This window comes from Furipterus horrens, unplaced genomic scaffold (assembly GCF_987537825.1).
Source record: "Furipterus horrens unplaced genomic scaffold, mFurHor1.1.pri manual_scaffold_2, whole genome shotgun sequence".
Taxonomy (NCBI): Eukaryota; Metazoa; Chordata; class Mammalia; order Chiroptera; family Furipteridae; genus Furipterus; species Furipterus horrens.
Window position 1 is genome coordinate 113,696,336 of NW_028327172.1, and position 21,979 is coordinate 113,718,314.

General features: G+C 36.5%; 1 pseudogene; it reads left to right on the plus strand.

The window, feature by feature from the left end:
- Positions 1-4,480: 4,480 nt before the first annotated feature.
- On the plus strand, positions 4,481-19,931 carry LOC150019305 (large ribosomal subunit protein eL30 pseudogene; annotated as a pseudogene).
- The last annotated feature ends 2,048 nt before the right edge of the window (positions 19,932-21,979 follow it).

Consider the following 21,979-nt stretch of genomic DNA (forward strand, 5'->3'; position numbering starts at 1 on the left):
CTTTATCTGCATAGAAATAGTAGTGATTAATGAATATAAAATACTAGAAAGATTTCCACATAAGAAAAGGTTTCATAGTATTATAACTATGTGTCTCCATAAGTTTAGTGGCTTCATAAACTTATTAAAAGCATATAAAACTTAAAACACTTTTGGAATCTGTTCCTTAACATATGACATAGCAGAAAGGATCTGACAACTTCAGTAAAAACAACATTATGGCTTTCTTTACAACCAACTCTGTACAATATTCTCTTTGCACACACATCTAAATAAATGCACTCAATTATACACAAAGTTTACTTTCTACCATTCTTAACATCCTTGAAACTCTTGATCAGTGCCCAAGATGTAAGCTTCTTCTATAAGCTATTCTGTCATGTTCTATCACTGCACTCTTGCACACTTACTTCCTCCTATTCATGCTCCCAGATAGTTCTACTGTGAATTCTGAAACTCCCATTCCATAATTAAAATCTACTACTGTCACATCCTGTCCCTTTAAACTTGTGGTTCTGTGGGTATAAATTTCCTTGCAGAAGATTCAAGAAGAAAGTATCATTTTCTTAAACTGCACTATACCCATATGGGTGTCAACTGAGATTAGTTAATTTGTAGTTCCTCAGTGCCTTTTCCAAGCTATTATTACTAACTTCCCATGTAGAAAGTAGCCCAGTGCATTTGAGTCTTATGACTGTTGGCTACCCCACCAGCAACCCTTCCTCATGCTTTCACTGATATTCCTTTCTTTTCCCTTTCCTTCAGTGATGACTTTGTTGCCTAGGTTTTCAAGTTCTTACTGCTGTCGTGGGTGATTAAGTGTCATATAAAAACTCCACATGACAGACTTCATTCCCAGTACCTTGAAAGGACATTTCTAATGACCGTCATATCTGGCATCACTTGAAACATCCATGCCCTTGGCCAAATCCTGAACTTGGTTATTACTCAGGTTACTTTAACTGTTAAGCTAAATATATATGTATACACACAATATATTTGATTTTAAAAAGCCTAATTTTTCTATTTTCCTCCTGGCCTATGTGGGTCAGGTCAACATTATATTAGCTGATAATAAAGGAAAACCCATGTGATAAGCAAAGATGTCCCATAAATGCTGAAACTTGAGAGATGGCTTCCATCTTCAATAGTCAATGCCTCTGTGAAGACTGACTCACTGTGTGAGAAAGAGGGTGACATATTGTCTTGGTAGCAACCCCAGCATGTGACCCTATTAGACCCTGAACTTTATTTCCTAATTGAAAAAAGAGACAGTTATACTCCAGTGGACATGTCTATTTTACAGAATATCTGTACCCACTCTTAATAGTCCCTCTATATTTTGCACTAAGTAATCAGTTACATTGATCATAATAGTGAAGTATCCTATTACCCAAACCCAGTCATAGATTTGAGGCTTGTTTCAGCCTTTCTTTTCATAATCCAGGGAAGGCAATGCCTAGCTAAATCTTGGACTGAACTATCCAATCTGTGGAGGAAGTTAGGAGGGAGAAATTGTTCTTTCCTGGATGAAATCAACTAGCATTCTTGGCTCAAGTTGCGGGTCTTTAAGGATATCCTTGCACTCACCAGGGTTTTCAAATAGTTATTTCAGTTGCAAAGCCTTTTGAATGCAACTCAGAAAAACTTTTCACATCTCTCTACTTCTCTTTATAGTCATTGTATTGAATATAATATGAGAGCATTGCTCTTTTTAAGAGTATCAAAACAAACAATTTATTTACTTACCTCTAGACTGTAATTTCTGGGCCTCTGTATTTCTGCTTTACCTGCCTTCTGGGAGCACCCACTACTCGTGGTTAAATCCTCATCACCATCAAATGTGGATTCAAAACTCCTCAGATTCATGTCCACTCTAATCTCCCCTCTCTAACTTTCCCTCTCATATCCTCAACCAACCACTTCTCTCTACACCTGCACAATAGGCAATTGCCTCATCCCAGCAAGCATTTCACTATTTGATGATCCTTTTTAAAATTAGTTTTCTATTGTTTTTCTATTACAGTTGTCCCATTTTTTCCCACATTGGCCCACTACCCAGCCCACCCCTTCTCCCACAGTGAATCTCCACCCCATCGTCCATTAGTGATTCTTTCTTTAATTCCTATATTGTCCTCATGGTGCTTGAATTTCCATGAAGACAAGGACATGTATGTTATGTTCTTGCTATGCCACCATAGTTAACAGTACCTGGCATTATCTGTGTGTGTTTAAAGAATTAATAAGTAAATGATAGAGTAAACAAAATCTGTGGAACACAAGGTTGAAAATTTTTACATAATTTTATTGTTTTTAATTATCTAATAAATAACTGTGCCCTTAATCCCACCACCATTACACATCTAAATGTCAAAACCCACATACATAGAGGGAGCCAGATGGATACAAATTGCAAGATGGTATGATTCTTCTATTGTACCTAGTGCTATAATAGAATCAATAAATGAAAAGTCAATGGGAAAATTCATTATATTGGCAGGAAAGGTAGGTGTTTGAAATTCATTGTGCATGTGCATGCTAAAGAATTATGAACTAATATTTTGTAGCATTAAACCTCCTATGATAAAACTGAATTTTTTTTTAACATTTTACTACTTTGGGTGATTAGTTAAATGATTTCTAGAACCATTTAGTGTCTAAATATTATACTTCAATAGTTAATAGTCACTCAATTGCTGTTGTGATGAACCCATTATGAGATTCTACTAAAACAAACTACAGTTTAATCAATAAAATATAGTTTTCATGTGCTCATTAGCACTTCCTTCTTGTAGTCCTTCTGAATTGTATTCTGTCATGACAACCTTCTCCTAAATTTTGAGCCTCTCCATGTAAAATGGCTCTTAACCTGCAACTTTTAAATATGTGTATTCTCTGTAATATTGAAAAGCTTTCCTTCACCTTTCATCTTCAGCCTCCCACATTTTTTCCTCTGTGACTTGCTGAGCTTCTTAGGAAAGAAAATTAAACCACATTCTCACATATTCTACGGGGTCTCTGTAAAATTACAATAACTGAATTTATTTTCTTTCTTACAAAGTAGAATACAAGTTCTCTTAGCTTTTCTTTGAAATCTCTAACAATTATATTTTTCCACCTGCCTTGTGAAATTGTCTTCCTCTAGCTCTTATTTAAAAATTGGGGTGTGGGTGACAGATGTAGACTGGGTGGAGGGGGGGAAAGGGAAAAAGAAAAGGGCAACTGTAATAGAATAAACAATAAAAAATAAATAAAATACAAAAAGTCAAAAATAGATGAGGTTTCCAGAATCCAGTCTTTGGTTTCTCAACTTTTCTATAAGTCTTTACATTCCTCATGGCTTTAACTTGAATCCATATGCAATAGACACAAAATCATTATCTTTTCCTCTGACTTTTTATTTGAGCTTCAGACTTGTACATTTGCTCAAATTTATAGACACACTTATTTGATACATTCCTGACAAGTTGATTGGATGAACTGTGCTCTGTAGGGAACAATCAGAAAGTAAGGCTATTTTTCCCTTTGTTATCAAACACTCTCTAACCTCATTCTTTTCTACTCTTTCAAGCACAGCCCATCAATTCTTCCATTCCTTTGTAGTGCAAGAGAAAGCTTCAATTTTAGTTATTTGAACGTCACATCCTATCAAAAAAATTCTATTGATCTGTTTGGAAGCTCTTTTTCTTCCATAGCTCAGGCCTGCGATGGACAAGAATGGCATTTTCCTCTTTGTTTCTCTAACTCAGTGGTTATCAGACTTCAGCAAGTATCAGAATCACTGGGGGCCTTGTTTAGACAGTTTGCTCTCCCTCATCCTCAGAGTTCCTCATTCAGTAGGTCTGGTGAGGTCTGAGAATTTGAAGTCTTACAAATCCCCTTGGTGCTGCTGCTGCCAGTCCAGGACCATGCTTAGAAAACCACTTCTCTACCCCTTCCCCACTTTCTAGCTTTTGTGGGGCTGCTGTGTATAAAATAAAAATAAGAGATATTTTCACAAGCGTATGTTCATGATATGTTCTTTCCTAAAAATCAGCCGGGCAACTGCTCAGCTAGCTGCCCTCTGAGCAGCTCAGCACCAAGGAATAGACAAGAGTCACACATAGTAAGTATAGTATTCACTCATCTTTTATTGAATGCAGGTTCACTGAAAGTACAACATCAGCATACATTAATATCCTACTCACATTCTAACAATCTAAGAGCAATGTAACACACACACACAGGCATGCACACACACACACACACAGGCACGCACACACACACACACACACACACACACACACACAGCAATCATTGGGGAATAATGAACTTGAATCCTAGAGTCTCAGTCTGCATGTCTGGGAGACTGCACGGTGGGCAGAGAAGTTGTAAGAATTTTGCAATGAAGGATCTCTGGAGCCAGATGACCAGCAGGGCAGAAGAAGTCCTTAGTCCAGCTTGACAGAGCCTCCAGCAGCTGATGCCAAAGGAGATCAGCATGGCATGGAGCAGCACTCTGGTATGTGGAGCTCGGCCGTCTCAGCAGTAAACCTGCCTCAGTTATATCTTGAAAGTAGTGTACTTTACCATTCTGGGTCTTTTGATAAATGTCATGGCACCCCTGATGGCAAGTGTCGAATTTGCCCAGGAGCTTATCTGTGGGTGGTATCACTCTATAAACATGGCTATTCTGACCACCTTTGCAGATTTCTTAGATGCGTCTCCTTGCCAGATGTGTCTGTTCTGACTAGGTAGTTTTCCTCTTGAATCAGAGTGTCATGGCTGACTGGCAGCCATCGTGGTTGACATAAGTGACTCCACTTTGCTCTGTGTACTGTATGCTATCTTGAGGGGACCAATGCCATTTTATTGGTCCTGCTTTCCATAGATATCAAAGACCTCACTAGCTTGCTAAACTTTTAATTAGGTTTCAATGTCCTCAGGGGGAGAGAGGAACCATCTTTATTTTCTATGAGTTCCTCAGAGATCCTCCTGATGGAGATTGCATTTATAATTCACATGACATGAATCTACTCCCCATTTTACCACACCCCTCAAACCTTGGTCTGCAGGGACTCCGTTTATCCCTTTTAGGATTATTGCTTTTCAGATGGTCCTAGGCCAACTACCCTCAGGATTCTCATCAGGTCTTTTTTCTTTTTTTTTTTAAAGTATATTTTATTGATTATATTGTTACAATAGTTCCAATTTTTTCCCCTTTGCTCCCCTCCATCCAGCACCCCCCTTCCCCAACAATCCCCTCCCCAAGTCCATGCCCATGGGTCGTACATACAAGCTCTCCTGCCTCACCCTTTCATATATTCTTCTTCTTCTTTTTTAAATAATTAATTAATTAGTTAAATATTTTAACAATAAAAAATAACAATCCCTCCCTCTCAGACTTAAGACCCTTTACAATCTTATAAAGGACAATGGACGAAGGTCTCGAGCTCCTCTAGCTGCTTCAATCATCAGGTCTTAAATGCATGTATATTTGTCTTGACTTCAGGAGAAATGCATCTTGCTCCGTAATAACCCTCTCATGGTTTAACACTTCAGTTACATGTGTAATCAAAGTGTTTTTCTTTTTAAAAAACATCTTTTATTTATTAATTTTTAGAGAGAGGTAAGTGAGGGAGAGAAACATCAATGTGAGAGAGAGATAACCAATTAGTTATCCATTGCTTCTCCTCAAATCCTGACTGGGGACCAATGACGCAAGCTAGGCATGTGCCCTGACCAGGGATAGAACTGGCAGTCTTTTGCTTTAAGGAATGATGTCCAACCAGTTGAGCCACATCAGTCAGGACTCAAAGTGTTTTACCTCTTGTCTTACCATGAAGTAGTCAGATCTCAGACTCAATATCTCTCAAAAAGATGCATGTCAGGCTTTCTGAACTATTTATTGAAGCCTCACTCACTTGACCTGAGATGATAGAGAAGCACTTTATTCTTCCTCTCCATGGGGTGGGGAGAGAAAAACCATAGCATTCCAACAATAATTAATTTCACAAAAATTGTGACTCTTCGCCATGTATGATACTCAAAACCTATCTATAGCAACAATACCAACACAAGGAAGAGATGGGTTTTTTCCTGACAAAGTGTTGCTTATTATAATCCCTTGAAATGTATTACAAAGTGTCTAGAACCTTGCTTTAGAATGTGGGACGCACAGAAACTACTGTACTGTTCTTGGCTCTTGAGCCTTCAAGAAAATTCTGAGACTTAAACAGTCTGTAGACATCCTGTCACAATTACCATGTATCAGACAACATACAGGATTCAGAGGATAAAATAGAATAAGGTAGTCCTTGCTTTTGAGGCTTTTACATTTAATGGTTTAAGCCAATCTAAATTAAGTAAATTGTTTTCATGTCTTATGATAGAAATTTAAACTACATCTGGATATAAATATAGTAGTGGGCAACTCTGTTAGGGATTTTTATCCAACTGGGGCTATCATAGACACCTCAAGCTAAGAAAACTAAAACGGACCGAATTTCTTCCTCTCAGACCTGATGTGCCTTCAGGGAATATTGGGTAAGGGTTCTGCTTGGCAACCATTTCTTATTTGTATGAATAAGATGACATAAAATGGTATCCCAGAAATGTACCCTTGTTTTTGAATTTTCACTCAGGTAATTTTTAGAAATTATATTCACTCAATAATGCACTTCCTACTTATATTTTGAAAAATCAATACTTTTAGAGCAACTATATTTTTATGGATGTAGTACATTTCTTCAAGCATCTTAAACACAGGCACCTATATTATATGAAGACAAACGTTTTACTGTAATGGTACTTAAAATGGATTGTGAGTTCAGATTGATTTTTCTCACATTAGTTGTTTTAAGTGGCTTTTATAAAGCAGACATATAATGGCATGGTTGTCCTCTGCCAAAATATCAAAAAGAAAAATATCTTAAGAGAAATGATATGAGGCATTTGAAAAGAAAGCCCATATCCGTCCTCCCCTAAGTGGCCTTTGGGACATTTCTGCTTAAAGATGTTAATGTGTTTTATGAGTTTTGATTTATAGATATTTTTAACATTATGCCTTTAAGGTGTCAGCTCTTGGTAAACTAATTGTGTTCCCTTCCTCTTTCTAAAAGCCTGATTGAGGCTGCAGGGTTTACCTTAAGGGGACTGAACAAAATGAGTAGGAATCAGGTTTGTTAAAAAGGTTTGATCTGAAAGAGGAAAGAGAAATATATAATAATGTTTTGAATTTGAATAACATGTTAGCTAATAGCAATAGAAACAAACATCAATTCAAACAAAGAGGAGGCAGCTAAAATCACATTATATAGTACAAATTGCAAAATAGCTGCAGGACTGCAATGAGCAAGGAGGAAGCACTTCACAAAGCATTTGATGTTGATTCTACTGGCTCACGCATGCAGGTGTTTCCCTGTCCCTACAATCACTGTCACTTCAGGAACTGAGAAAAGTAATTTGAAAGTTTGAATGTGAACTTAAATGTAAAAGGATACCTGAATCATGAAACAGAAAAACACATTCTTTCCTTTTGTCTATAAAATCCGTACAAAAATAAATCTTGTACTTGAGTAAAAAAGACAGTTTCAGTAAATGTTACCAACATCTCAGACTTTAATGTGATAAATCTAGAGGACAACAACAAAAGTAGCTGAACATTAAACAGAAATTTAAAATGGATATCATTTCTAAATGAAAAAAGATTTTTAAGAGATAGCATTTCTTATCAAACCTTCTTTGAATAAATGAATTGTATCTGTTTAAATAGTTTTTATTTTTCAGAAATAAAAGAAAATACACGGGCCTTATTTATGAAGTTAGAAATAGAACAAAATAAACTAAATACTGAATAAAAATTAATAATGATAAAAGCTTAGATTAAATAGAAAATAGATTAATATAAAATCCTAACTAGAACCAACTTATCTTTCCTTAAAAAGACCTGTCTCATTAAGAAAAGAAGAAGAAAAGAAAATGTACTAAGAGGTAACTCTAGATTGAGAAAGTAGAACTCTAGGCACAAAAATGACAAATTATTCTGTGACAGTTCTACGCAAATGCATAACACTTCCATGATTTTCCAGAGAAACATATATTATAACTGGCCTAAGAAGAGATAAAAGATGCAACATTCCAAAACTTCAGAAGGAAAGATTTTCAGCAGGAAAGATGTGGGGCATACTGATAAAAGGTGATTGGAGAATGTTTAATAAAGCACCGTTTCAGTTGTGGGGTCACAGTCAGAGGAAACAAGAAAGAAGGCGAAGCATCCTATGGAATGGCAACAGCTGGTGACTTCTGCTCCTCTTAGGTTTAGACATGGCAAGAATTGCAACCACAGGAGGCGTCACCCTGCAGGAGCAATGCCCCACAGTATAGAAACCAGCCATTTGTACCCACAGGCTAACAGAGGGTGCTGGAAATTTAAATATAATAGCAGCTCTGATTTCATACCCACCGATCTCCCTTTAGAAGTTTTTATTGGACAAATGTAAACTGTGAAGCATAAGGGCAAGGAGTTTAGCTGAGCTGAATACTGGTGCACAGAGTAGGGTAAAGAAAGATGGAAAGTGAAACTCTAGGGCCAAGTGCAAACTATTCAACCCAGAAAAGATTCCATATGGGAAGGAGAAGACCAAGTTAAGCACATATGAACAAAATTAGAAGGTTGACCTGTCGAGAGTACAAGTCAAAGGAATCAGCAATTGAGTATAAAATAAGATCATAGACAGCCAGGAAATTGGGATCAACAGTCCCAACTAAGGCGGATGATGACATTTAGATAATTCACAGTCTATTAAATGGTTAACAGACATTTAAGTAGTAACAGTAATGACAAGGCAAAACTTAACATGTTAAATACTCAGATATATTTTAATATAGGAAACATTTTTCACAAGGGGCAATGGAATAAAATACAAAATTAATTAGCATATAAAAATATGATAATTTCATTGAAAAGGTATTTAATTAAAATAGAACAACGGTGCAAGAGTTGGAAAGATTGAGTGGACTTTTTGTAGAGATTAATCTATTCCAGGAAGATAAAATTCAGATTGAAATGCTAATTGTGTGTCATTTTATTTTGAAGATTTGTGAGTGTGACATTTTCCTCATTTACATAAACAAGCTCTACTGAAAATAAAATGTCTCAACTAGCAATCTGCTTTCCAATGGGAGGTAATAACCAGCTAGTCACTACCCTTCTTCTTTCCAATACAATTAGGGTCATCAGAACCACATCTTCCTAACAGGGAAGGAAACACCCCATAACATCTTAACAGGTACTGTATAATCATGCCTCAAACGACTTTCTGCAGGTGAAAAGGAGGTAGTTTTTGCTTGCATAACTGAACATATCTGCCTGGGTTGTATTCCTACAGCTGTTATCCTGGGAATAGAAACAAAATTGTTCATTCACTAGCAGCCTTCAAGAAGCAGTGTGATCTGGGGCAGCAAAAAGCCAGCAATAAAAGAAGGAGGCATTCACAATTCTGAAAGAAAACAATGGTGTGGAAAATACATAAAATGGCTGTTTTGTCTCAAGACTGCCTGAATTATTATCCAGTTATGCTGGATGTTCGGATTCCTGTGTGTCTGAGGACTGCAAGTAGGTATACATACTGACTTACATATGTAAATAATACTGTTAAAGGCTGGTTTTTACTAATAGTGTTTGTATTAAGCTCTCTACACTTCTTAGGCTGGCACTATTTGTGGCCAAGAGCATCTACTAAATTATAAATCCTCAACACCAGTGACTGTTTCTTATTCATTTTGTATTCCCATCTTGAGTCTTGTGCATAAGCAATATCATAAATACTTTTGATATTAAATATCCTTTATATCCAAGCTGTATTTACAACTCCACGCTGCTTAAGGATAGAGATTTATTATAAAACCACAGATTCTAATATTTTTACTAAAGATAGCTAACAGAGTTTAATGAAATGTAGAAATAAGAATACACTGCACACATGTTACCTCTCTCTTCTAAGCTTTTGTTCTTGGCAGATAATTCAACTTGAGCTTGAAACTTTTCCGTTGAGTCCAAAGTCAGTATAATAATCTTTTTCAGTGCAGTCCTCCAGGTAAGCACTCCCAATAAATCAGAGTTGGTAAGCAACATGGAATCTATTTGTAGTCCTCTTTTCAAAGACACATACCATATAATGAACACACACACACGCACACACACACACATCTATCTGTATACTCTTTACTCGCTAACTATAAAGAAACTTTATACTGTAACTAACAACTATATACTATAACTGAACTATACTCTAACTAAACTACTCAGTTACTATACTCAAACCAGCTAAATTACTTAAATGAGATATGAGAGCTAATTTTATAGATCAACTTGACTGGATAGGGGATGCTTAAATATGGGGCTAATTAATCATTTTTTTCTGGATGTGCTTGTAAAATGTTTCCAGATGAGATATGCTTTTGAATCAGTGAAATTACTAAAGTAGATTGCTCCCCTCATTGTGAGTGGGCATCATTGAATGTGTTGAGAGCCTGAGTAGAACAAAAAAGCTAAGGAAAGAGAAATTTGTTCCTTTTTTCTGCTTTATTGCCTGATCTAGGACATCTTACCTCAACCTGCCCTGCCCTGCCCTTGAACTGAAATTCACATCAATGGTTTGGTTGCCCTGGTCATCAAGTCTCGGGGCTCAACCTGAATTACACCACTGGCTTTCCTGGGTTTCCAGCTTGCACAGCAGATCATGGGACCTTTCCAGCTCTGTAATCACATGAGCCAATTCCCCATAATAAGTCCCCTTCTGTGTCCTATTGGTTGTGTTTCTCTGGAGAACTCTGACTAATGCACACAGCAAAAGGAATCCGCATATATTCCATGGGCACTATTGTGTGTTTTTGGAAACTAATACTAAATTTTGGGTTCTGATTCAGCTATAACAGTTCACATATTATATGAACTTATTGTGCTTTGTTTCTGTATATGATTTATGTTTGTTAAAACCTTCAGGCTTGAGAAGACACACTTATGCTTGCCACAAATATTTATAGAGTGCCTGGCACGAGTTAGGCCTTACACTAGGGCATTGGGTTATCCAAAAGGCAAGAGAGCCCTGGAGAAACAAGATTTAGATTCCATATTTCAGCTAGCTAGCTTGAGTTCTATTACCATTCTTTGCAAATAAGTACCCATGTTTATAGTATTATGAATATTAACAAGCAGTGATAACATGACTATATTTCTATTTATCGTTATTTTATATTAACTTACAGGAAATTTTCTCAACAACATGAACAAATTGAATGAATGATTCATGAATGAACATGTTGAGTTTCAAGACAATTTGTTTAATATTTTAACTGAAATGTCATTGGCTTACTTTTCTCCAAATTTTAGTATTAAAATGGGTATGATGACTTAGATGCCCCGTTGGCACTAATTTCAACAGAGTTCTATTGAATCAGGAGTCTCAAAATGTGAAAAGATTAAGTCAGAAAGAATCATCATGGTGCTTATTGACTTATAATATTTGGAAACACAAGTGAGAAATAAGTACAGGATAGAAGACTTGTAACAACTTTTAACAATGGCAGGGTTCTAGCTGAACAGCTTGAGATTCCAGTATTGGCACCAGAGTCAATGGGTGGTGAAGTGCCCTGAATAAAAACTGAAGTAGCACCAATGTAGTATAGTAGATAGACAAAACTGTGATTTTTTATGTGTCCAAAATGCCCACTAGGCTCTATGACAAATAAAAAGCAGTAAGATGATTTCCAGCCTCCATTCATTTGTAGGGTTTCTTCTCCAGATCCTATCCCTGCCCTGCGTGGTGCCTCAGGTAGTCTAAATCAAGAGGTGTAAGGTCTAAGCTCTGCTGAATAACAAGGTCCTTCAGAATTTGTGACTAAAGAAATAAAAAGTGAGATACTTTATCAATATTCTAAATATATTTTCAACCTTTTTTGCTCGTCAGCATTCTTTATTGGTTCTCAATTGCTTTCTAGAACAATATCAGAGCAATATTCCCTTCCACACTATGCATATTTAAACATAATATTTTGTTTCACTTTCTGATTTCATTTCAATACATTGTTCAATTTCTGTCTAGTCTGTTTTTCTTCAGGTTATTTTCATATCTCAGCTTGACTAAGAATAACCTACAATATACCAAAATAATATTTTATATCCTATTATAATATCCTAAAGTACATATTTTAATGGTACTTATTTCTAGTCATTTTAGACTGCACTAAAATATATAAATAGTTAATCCAATATTAATGTATATTCATAACTTTTGTTCTAAGCTGTGAGTTCAGCTGACTTCAATGTATGAACTTTGAAGAAAGCTGCAATCAATGAATGTTTCATTCTGTGTTCTTGGTTCACTCTTTGTTCTCGATAGAGCTTTATGCATATTATGAGAATTACAATAATTGTGTGGCTATTTTATATTTTATTAAACACCATCTGTCTCCTCCAGAAACAGATCATCTAGAAAGAAAGATAAAGTTCATGTGCAAATAACTATGGCAGAAGGTAAAATGAGATAAGTACCTCATAAGGTGCACAAACAGCATGTTATACAAGCTCAGAAAAAGGAAGAGACCTGATTGAAATGGAAGGGCTTTCTCTAATAGGTTACATGTTTTTTATCGCTCACAGCACAAAGAATATTTTTAAAATACATGTATTTGGAAATGTCTTAGTTCTTGGGTTTTAAGATATAGCATTGTCATAGTTTTGGCTGCTATTACAAAAAAAAACGCTTATTAATGTATTTTTTTAATTGCATAACTTAAAAAAAATAAAAACAGACCCAAAATAATACAAATGATAACTTTTCTGAAAAATCGTGGCATGCTAAACACCTAAAGTTTCTAAAAAATAAGAGTCACTGGCACTGTGGAGTTCTGATCTACTATTTTTGGGTCTCTAGATCACCTAAGCATAACCCAGTATCTTCTTAATAAAGTTCAGGATGTGTTTTAAAAGCTTTGTTTCTCTCCTACTGAAAACCACTAAGAGCATTTGCATTCACTATTCATAACAGAATTTTAGTAACAATCTTGAATCTCTTGATACATTTGTTCAGAGCAAATAAAAGTTTTATCATGATCTGTAATGTAAATCAAGTACTAAATTCAAGAATTTAGAATCACTGTAAATGCATCCTTTGGGTTCAGTTCAGTTAAATCATTGATCAAAGTTCCTAATACACAGTAACTTGTAGTTAACTGCTCATGTACATTTTTAGGTAGATCTTCCTAATCATAGTTTTTTCTCTTCTTCACCATGAATGGGATATGTTTTTCCTCTTACTTTCTGGCCTTCCTCACTTTTGATTTTTCTCCTCCAACTCACAGAAGAAAGCTTTTTGTATTTTCCTCCCCATTCTTTTCACGTGCTTTTCTCCTACACTGCAAATCAATTCTTTATCTTCTGCTTTCTCTTCATTCAGGGGTTGCCTTCAGGCTGACAATTTACATGCATGTCTGCCTTTCTCAGCCTGAAAAAAATCAGTTGGAGTGGTAAGCTAGCTATCACCATTGCCAAGTTTCTTTTTATCCCAGCTTTCTTTATTATTATCATTTATTTATTTTATTTTTTAACTTTATATTTACTATTGACACTATTACAGATGTCACCATTATCCCCTACCCCCTTTGCCTACCTCCACCCAGCCCTTGCTCCATTTTTCCTCAGGCCATCACCACACTGTTTCTGTATCTATGGGTTATGCATATATGGCCATAGAGTTTATACATGCTGGTGAGATAAAATACTCTTTCTTTTTTTATATATTCTGCTTTATGAATTAGCTGCCTAATCATCTAGATTCCTACTTTCCCTACCCCTTGGAGATGGTTCTTTCCAACTTATACCATTCTCACAAAAATCAGGTAGTTTTCTATTTATTCCTTATAGCTAGCTTTGTACATGAGATGTAACCGATTCCAGTTTGAGACTAGTAAATTGAAGCTCAGAGAAGTTGAAACTTCCTAAAGATATCTGAAAACAGAACCAACGCTAGAGCCAAGATCCATCTCCACTGTCCAGCACTCTTTCCACTACCAATCACACTAGCTCATCTGAAACTAAACAAATCAGAAACGAAAATAAATTTTACCTGGTCTCTATACCCATGGTTTCCACTGAGACAAATGCAATTTCCTAGGAAAGAATTAAAACTAAAAGTTTCTTTTCATTAAGATAATTACAACTAATAGAACTAAAAAGTTAAAGGAAATGTATTAGTAGACACATAGAGAGTTCACCAGATTCTTTAAAGCCTGTGTTGGTGAAGAATTGAGCTTCAGGAAAAGTTCAGTCTTCTTTCTTAAAGCACCTTGACCTTTCTCCAAATGGTGACACATCCCTTTCAAGTCTTCTAAGTAAATATACTGCTTCATATTCAATGAAAAATAACTTGTTATTTTAACCACAGTGTAAATTCACTGTGAAAGAATTGGCCAGGGAATTAGTTAATTATTAAGATGCCTGGGTCTACCCCCTTGAAATTTTTATTAAATAGTTTTAGTGTGCGACCCAGGAATCTGTATTTTTAAATGCTTTCTGTGTGATACGTGCAGCCCACGGGGGAACAATTAATTCGCACTATCGGTTGTCAAAAAGTCAGTAAAAATATGGCTTTTGAAAGAGATTAATTTATTAAATTGTTATACGACAATCATTTCTTGTTTTCCTGTAGATTATTTTCATCACCTCCTTAAACTGCTTCTCTTCCTCTTAAATTGCTTATCTTCCTCTTAGTTTTCATAAAAAGCATATTAGAAAAAGAGGAAATTATTGAAAATGTGTATTAATGTTATCTACTCATTGACTCAATCCATAGTATATATTCATGTGGAGTCAATTACAGGAGTGAGGAGTGGGAAAGAATTAAAATCTAATGACAGGTAATCAAAGAGAAGAACTTGCTTCAGGCTGACCATGCATGCCTGTGGTTTGTCTGTCATTTATAATGCTGCAGCCTCTGGTTCATAGTCAAGCTGTAATTCTGCCAGTTAATGTATCCAATTAAATCCCACTAATGAGCTAATCAACAGTGTAAAATCTGTGTAAAATCACTGAGGGTGTATGATAAATGGAAAATGCACTGAACTCTCCCAGTATAAAAAGTGCTTTATTGCACTTGTTAAAGTGGCACTGTCTTATCCCTCTCTAAAGGGTGATTTATCACCAGGGTCCATAACAGTGCCATGCCCTGATAAGGCAGAGGTGGCAATAAACCCATCAGAAAATGATTACTCAGGAATGTGGAGCAATTACAATGTCTACATGTATCAGAGTCATAAGCTGGGGTGCACATGTGCTTTTTTGTTGATTCAGGATTCAAATAAAGAACTAGCAGTAAACTTGAAGGTGATCCTTAACTTGTGAATGGGTGGTATTTTTACATATGTGCGTATTGATTTATAATCCTTTGAAACAAGTACTTCTGTTATCACAAGTCTCCATGGTAAGGGAGAATGGTGATTCTTTCTAGGGACTTCTTATCACAAGGGTGGGACAGCATCAGGTTGGCTGCCATGTGGAAACTGAATTTCCTCTAAAATCAGTAATCTTTCATGAGAAGACTTTCATGAGAAAATTCATAGTCTTTTGCTCTTGCTAGTATACCAAAATATCATTCTGGAAAGGCTCCTTCTCATGGGGGAAATCAAGGTTTTCCTTGTGGGATACGATCCAGAATCTTCCTCTCCAGGGTGTGTATCTCAAAGAAAACCTCAGTATTTGCTCTCTCTAAACTTACACTTTTACGGCAGAGTCCTTGGTGTTTTATAAGTTTCAAATGAGCTGGAAATCAAAAATAGAGTTCTAGGGAAGGGAAAAAAAAGTGACAATCTTTATTCATTCTGGGATAGTTCTCCCTATTTGCTACCTCTGCTAATCTGTTTCTTTGTCATTATTTTCATGTTTCTAGATTGTGCCCCTTTTGCTCAGTTGTCATCTTTGAAACAGACAAATTCCTACTTTTTTACCTGTAAATATCTGCATTTTGTAACTCCTGTCATCTTACCTTCAACAGACATGACCCACCCACCTTGTTTCCAATGCTAACTCTTCCTCCTGTGTTGGCATTCCTGTCTTTGCTCCATCTTTTCTTCATTTGCTTTTCCACCTGTCCCTTTCTCTTGCCATCTGATCTTTACCAACAAATATTCTTGGGCATTGATGCTGTTTAAGATCCTTCTCATCCATCTGAGCTTTCACTTAAAGAGTACCACTTCTCTAACTAACTCTCCTCTTTGTCAATGTACACACTAACTGAACCTGATGATCGGGTCACCTCTCTTTCCTCTACTGATTAAACTGAAATTGATTTCTCAAAGTTTTTTCCTAGTATCCTCTTAAATAACAAACCTAGTGGTTTTGTACCAGTGATAGTCAGTTATTCTCTTCAAGAAAAATCTGATACCCTTGACTACATGTGCTTCCCTAAAATCCTTACCCTCCCTTTACTTTTAATGACACCACATTCTTGTTTTCCTTTTTTTCTCTGATTACTTGAAATTATATTCTATGGGCTTTAGTCAGTTGTTTTCACATGTATATATTCTACAGTTATATGTGTGTAAATATATCGGCAGCCGTCCGTCTCGAGAGACGATGGTATAGCTTCTTAAGAGTCTATCTGCACCGTCGAGAATGGCTGTGCAGTCCGACTCGGGAGTGACACGGTATCTGTCTCTTCCCGTGTTGAATCGACATCTTGCGATGACGCTGGAGTGTCCTCTCCAGTGAAGCTGAAGCTACAGAGCCTGGGCAGGGTGATATGGAGGGTCTGCTGTTGCCCATGCAGCAGACCCCCCCCTCTCTTCGCAGCTGAAGGATCCAAGGGAAAGACGGAGTCAATACAGCTTGGCTTCAGGTGCGCTGCAGGAGTTGCCAGTGTTGACTACAACGTCAAACCGCCTTAGGGACTCCAGCTCCGGATTTTCTGTCGGGGTTTACTCCCTTAGCCTTTCCCCTGAAGAGGTATGCCGCAAGGCAGCGCAGGTTTTTTGGAGTCAGAGTTTTCCTTCTCTGATGTGCCCTGACTGGAAGATTGAACCAGTGACACTTAGCTCGCAGGCCGACGCTCAATCCACTGAGCCAAACCAGCCAGGGTTGTGTAAATATATATATATATTCCTACCAAAAAATAATAGTCCTACCATGTCTACACACACAAAGTAAGCAATCTCCATCTTGCCTAATAATTTGACTATGTCCTCTATATGCCAGTTTTATACTCCTTTGTGAATTTCAGGCGTGAGTTCCTAAAATACACTGATTTTTTTTTGACATGTCACAATTGATGTTTGTAAAATGTAACTAAATATATTATACTCCTCAGTCAGTCATCACAGAAATTTCACTTTAGTTAACCTAGGCTACTGAAGGACTTATTAGCAAGATACTATGATATGACTAGACTAACTGTAGTCAGCTTGTCTCCCCTGTTTCTTTCTGTTCAAACAATGGCATTCACCAAGTCACATTAGCTAAATGCCACAGATCATCTTTGCCATTCTCTTTCCCTCTAAAGTAAATCACCAAACCCTTCTCTCAGCTTGTCTCACTAGTGTTTCCATTTCCCTCCCTCTCCAATGCTGTTGTTCTAGTTTAGACTCAACATCTCATCTCTCTGAGGACATTGCTACGTTGGTTTCTGACTTGAATCTCCAGCATTTTCAGTGTCTTCTTCTCAGTCTAGTCAAGACAGTAGTTATTGCCTTCAGCCTACATGCAGGCTAATTCTTTCTCCCTTCCATTCATAGTCACATTTCTTTGTTATCCTTTGGGATAATAGGATATAGCATAACTTAATAATAAAATTTATCATTTGTGTCTTCAAATATTTATACAACCTTCCCTCTAGGAATTAGTGGAAGTTTTTATTCCTACCAATCCTTTAAGCCAATCTTCCCTAAATCAAAGATATCCATCTTGCTAACCATGCTATCAGTTATCGATCTGTCTCCTTTTTACTCAAATCTTAGCAGCATTTGATAAGGTGCTCAACTCCTAGTCTTGAATGACACTCTTCATGTCTTTAATTTCCATACCCTCCTCATTTACTTCCCATCCCACAGATGCCTTCGTTTCACTGTAGATTGCTAGACCTACTTCCTCTTTCCAAACTCCAACTATTGGCATACTCCTGGGTTTAGTCCTCAGGTCTTATTTTTTCCTAATACAGACTTTCTCCCTGGTGATATTTGCAGCTTTTTCTGCCTTCTTTATGTATAAATTTTATCTAATTAAAATCACATAGCCCAACCCTCTGGTGTACTCATAATTTAATACTTTTTGCATTTTCATAATACTTCCTCTGCTCTCACATACTTGACATTGAGCAAGTCTTTTCCCATTCTCTGCCTCTGATGGCACCATTATCCCTCAGCCCCAATTCAATGTTACCTCTCCTATAAAACCTTTCCTGATCTCCCCTCCCAACTCAGACAGAATAAATTGTTTAAGGGTTTTTTTGTGTGTATGTAGATTTTACTTCTTTTTAATACTTATTTATCCTGTATTTCCTTATAATTTGCTATTAAATATTTGACTATCCCTCATAGACTATGGTTCCTTGAAAGAACACTGTAATCTGCTCCAGCACACAATCAAGGTACTCTTATAGCTTAACTGTCTATAGTTGCTTAAGTCAGTTTCATCAGACAACTTGAACTTAGAATCTCTATCTACTTATCTCAGTCTAGAGGACTTTCTCTTCCCTGGAAGTTTTGCCAATCTTTCCAAACACTGGCTTGCTTCTGAGAACTGGTTTTATTAAATTCTTATTCTCAATCACTTACTGGGTAGCAAAGAATTTAAAATATTAATTTACTCTGTCAGTCATTTAATTTTAATTTGTATCATTGACTTTTATTTAAAAATTTAAAATTTCATAAATTTAATTTTAATTTTTAAAAATAATTATAATTGACAAATATTACATTAATTTTATTTGTACAACATAATGATTTGAGATTTATATACCTTATAAACTGATCACCATAATAAGTATGGTAACCATCTGTCCTTGTACAAAGCTATGATGATATTAATGACTCTATTCTTTTTGTTATACATTATATCCCCATGGTTTATTTTGTACTTCTAAAGCTCCTTCATCTTTTTTTGCCTATTTCCCATCCACCCCCCACTCCGCCTGGCAACCACCAGTCTATTTTCTTTACTTATGAGTCTGTTTCTGTTTTGTGAGTTCATTTTTTTTTTTTTTTTTGCAGATTTCACATATAAGTCTTTGTCTGATTTATTTCACTTAGGATAATGCCCTATAGGTTCATCCATGTTACCACAAAACACAATATTTTATTTTTTGCAAGAGTGCAAGAATGAAGAGGGGAAAAAAATCTTCCTGTACTATTGGTGAAGTGCAAACTGGTACAGCCACTATGAAAAACACTATGAAGGTTTACTAATAAAAAGTAGAAATACAACTATATAATCTATCAATTCCAGTTCTGGGTATTTATCCAAAGAAGGTAAAAGCAGTCATTCAAAAAGATATATGCACCCCTGCCTTCCTAGCTCCCTGGCCACCTTTGCTGCTGCTTTTCCTTGAAGGTCATCCTGCACATAAAGCAAGGAGAGGTGGTTGCTAAGAAGACAAAAAAGGTGCTGGAGTCAATCAAGTCTAGACTCCAGCTTGTTTTGAAGAGTAGAAAATATGTGCTGGGGTACAAACAGCCTCTGAAAATGATCAGATAAAATAAAGTAAAACTGGTCATCCTTGCCAAGAATTGTTTAGTCTTGATGAATCTGAAATAGAGCACTATGCCATGTTGGCCAAGACTGGTGTCCATCACTACAGTGGCAGTAATATTGAATGGGGCACAACAGAGTATGAACACTTGCTATCACTGATTCAGATGACTCTGATAGCATTACAAGCATGCCAGCACAGACTAGTAAAAAGTAAATCATGCAAACATTTTTTCCCTAAAAAACTCGCCAGAGCTTGTTTTAAAAAAATAAGATATGTGCACTCTTATGTTTTTGAAGCATTATTTACAATAGCCAATATATGGAAGCAACCTAGGAGTCCATTAATAAATGAATGGATAAATAAGATGTAATATATATATATATATATTCAATAAAATATTAGACATAATTTTACTTTTGATTGTTTTTAGTCCTATGGAAGTAATAAAAAATGATTACAAAAGTTAACTTCCCTAAATCCCCAGGTTAATGAAGGAAAAAGTTAAAAAAGATTTGACCCCATTTAATTCCAACATTTGGGCTCTGACTCTTCCCCTTGTTCTTCCTCAGTCACCTACTTCACTTTTGTCCTCTCCTTATCCTGGCAGAGGGCTCAGCACACAGTAGGAGCTCAGTAAATATTTGTTGAACTGACTCTAAGTTTTGTGCAAGTTAGTGATTTTTCTGTGAAAGTAGTGGGAGGTAGGGAAGGTTAATTGAATATGAGTCTTAGGGTATCTGTGTTATTTCTCTTCTCAGTCTTAGCTGGCAAACTGCATTTCCCCCCTTTCCTGCTGCCTCTTATAACCAGACACAGGGGCCTGTGAAACTTAGGGCAAAGGTGAATAACACAGTCCAGTCATGTTGGGATGCTCTGCCAGAAATTTACAGTGCTGCATTGCTAGGGAAGTGACCACAGAGTTGGGAAAAAGAAAAAAAAAAAAATACTGGCTTCAAGCACAGCAATACAAGTGGAGTGCTTGACGGTAAAATGCAAATTCTGTTACCTTCCAAGATTGCATTATTGACAGTATGTATGAAATATACATGGGTTTTCCAATGGACTTACTGAAATGTGAAAATACTGAAAATCAAATAAGAAAAAAAAAACAGTGATGGAAGGTTTCTTTATACCTTTGTCTTCTTGTTACAGAACTTTATTACACCACTGTCTATTTACAGAACTTTGTGATAATATAATCAACAATACTAAAATAAATGATCAAACGGTGAAAGTTGTCAGTCAAAAACTGCAAGTTCCTCTGCCTAGCCAGACAAAATAACGTTACAGAGTAGTGTTCTAACATTTACCAACCAAGATTTTCTTTTTTTTTTAATGTGTTTTATTGATTATAATGTTACATTTGTGCCAATTTCCCTTCCCTCTGCTCCCCTCCACCCGGTGGCCCCCCTCCCTCCAGTTGTCACCCCCTTTTAGATCATGTCCATTAGTTGTGTATATAGTTCTTCTCAACCTCTCTCTGTCTATTCCATTCCCTCCTACCATGATCCCCAATTCCTATATCATCTCCCTCCCTCTCCCCATTCCCCCTCCCTGTTGACCTCCCCCCAATATGTTCCCCATACCTATAGTTCTTTTTCCAGTCTCGTTGCCTGTTTAGTTTGCCTTTGTTTCAATTCCCTAGCTTCTGTTGTTTCTTGTGATGCAGTTTTCATTTTAATGTTCATAGTTTTGATCCTCCTTTTTCTAAACCAGTCACTTTAACATCTCATATAACAGTGGTTTGGATCTAATGAACTCTTTCAGTTTTATTTTGTCCTGGAAACACTTTCTCTGCCCTTCTATTCTGAATGACAATTTCGCTGGATAGAGTATTCGTGGTTGTAGGTTTTTGCTTTTCATTACTTTGAATATTTCTTGCCAGTCCCTTCTTGCCTGCAGGGTCTCCCTTGAGAAGTCAGCTGATAGTCTAATTGGGACCCCTTTGTACATGATTCTTTTCTTCTCTCTTACTGCTTTTAAGATTCTCTCTTTATCTTTAACTTTTGACATTTTGATTATAATGTGTCTTGGAGTGGTTCTCCCTGGGTCCAGTTTTTTTTGGAACTCTCTGTGCTTCCTGGACCTGTAAGTCTATTTCCTTCCCCAAGTTTGGGAAGTTCTGCTTTATTATATTTTCACTCAATTTTTCAATTTCTAGTTCATCCTCTTCGCCTTCTGGCAAACCAATGATTCTTATGTTGGGCCTTTTATAGCTGTCCCAGAGGTTTCTGATCCTCTCATCCTTGCTTCCCGTTTCC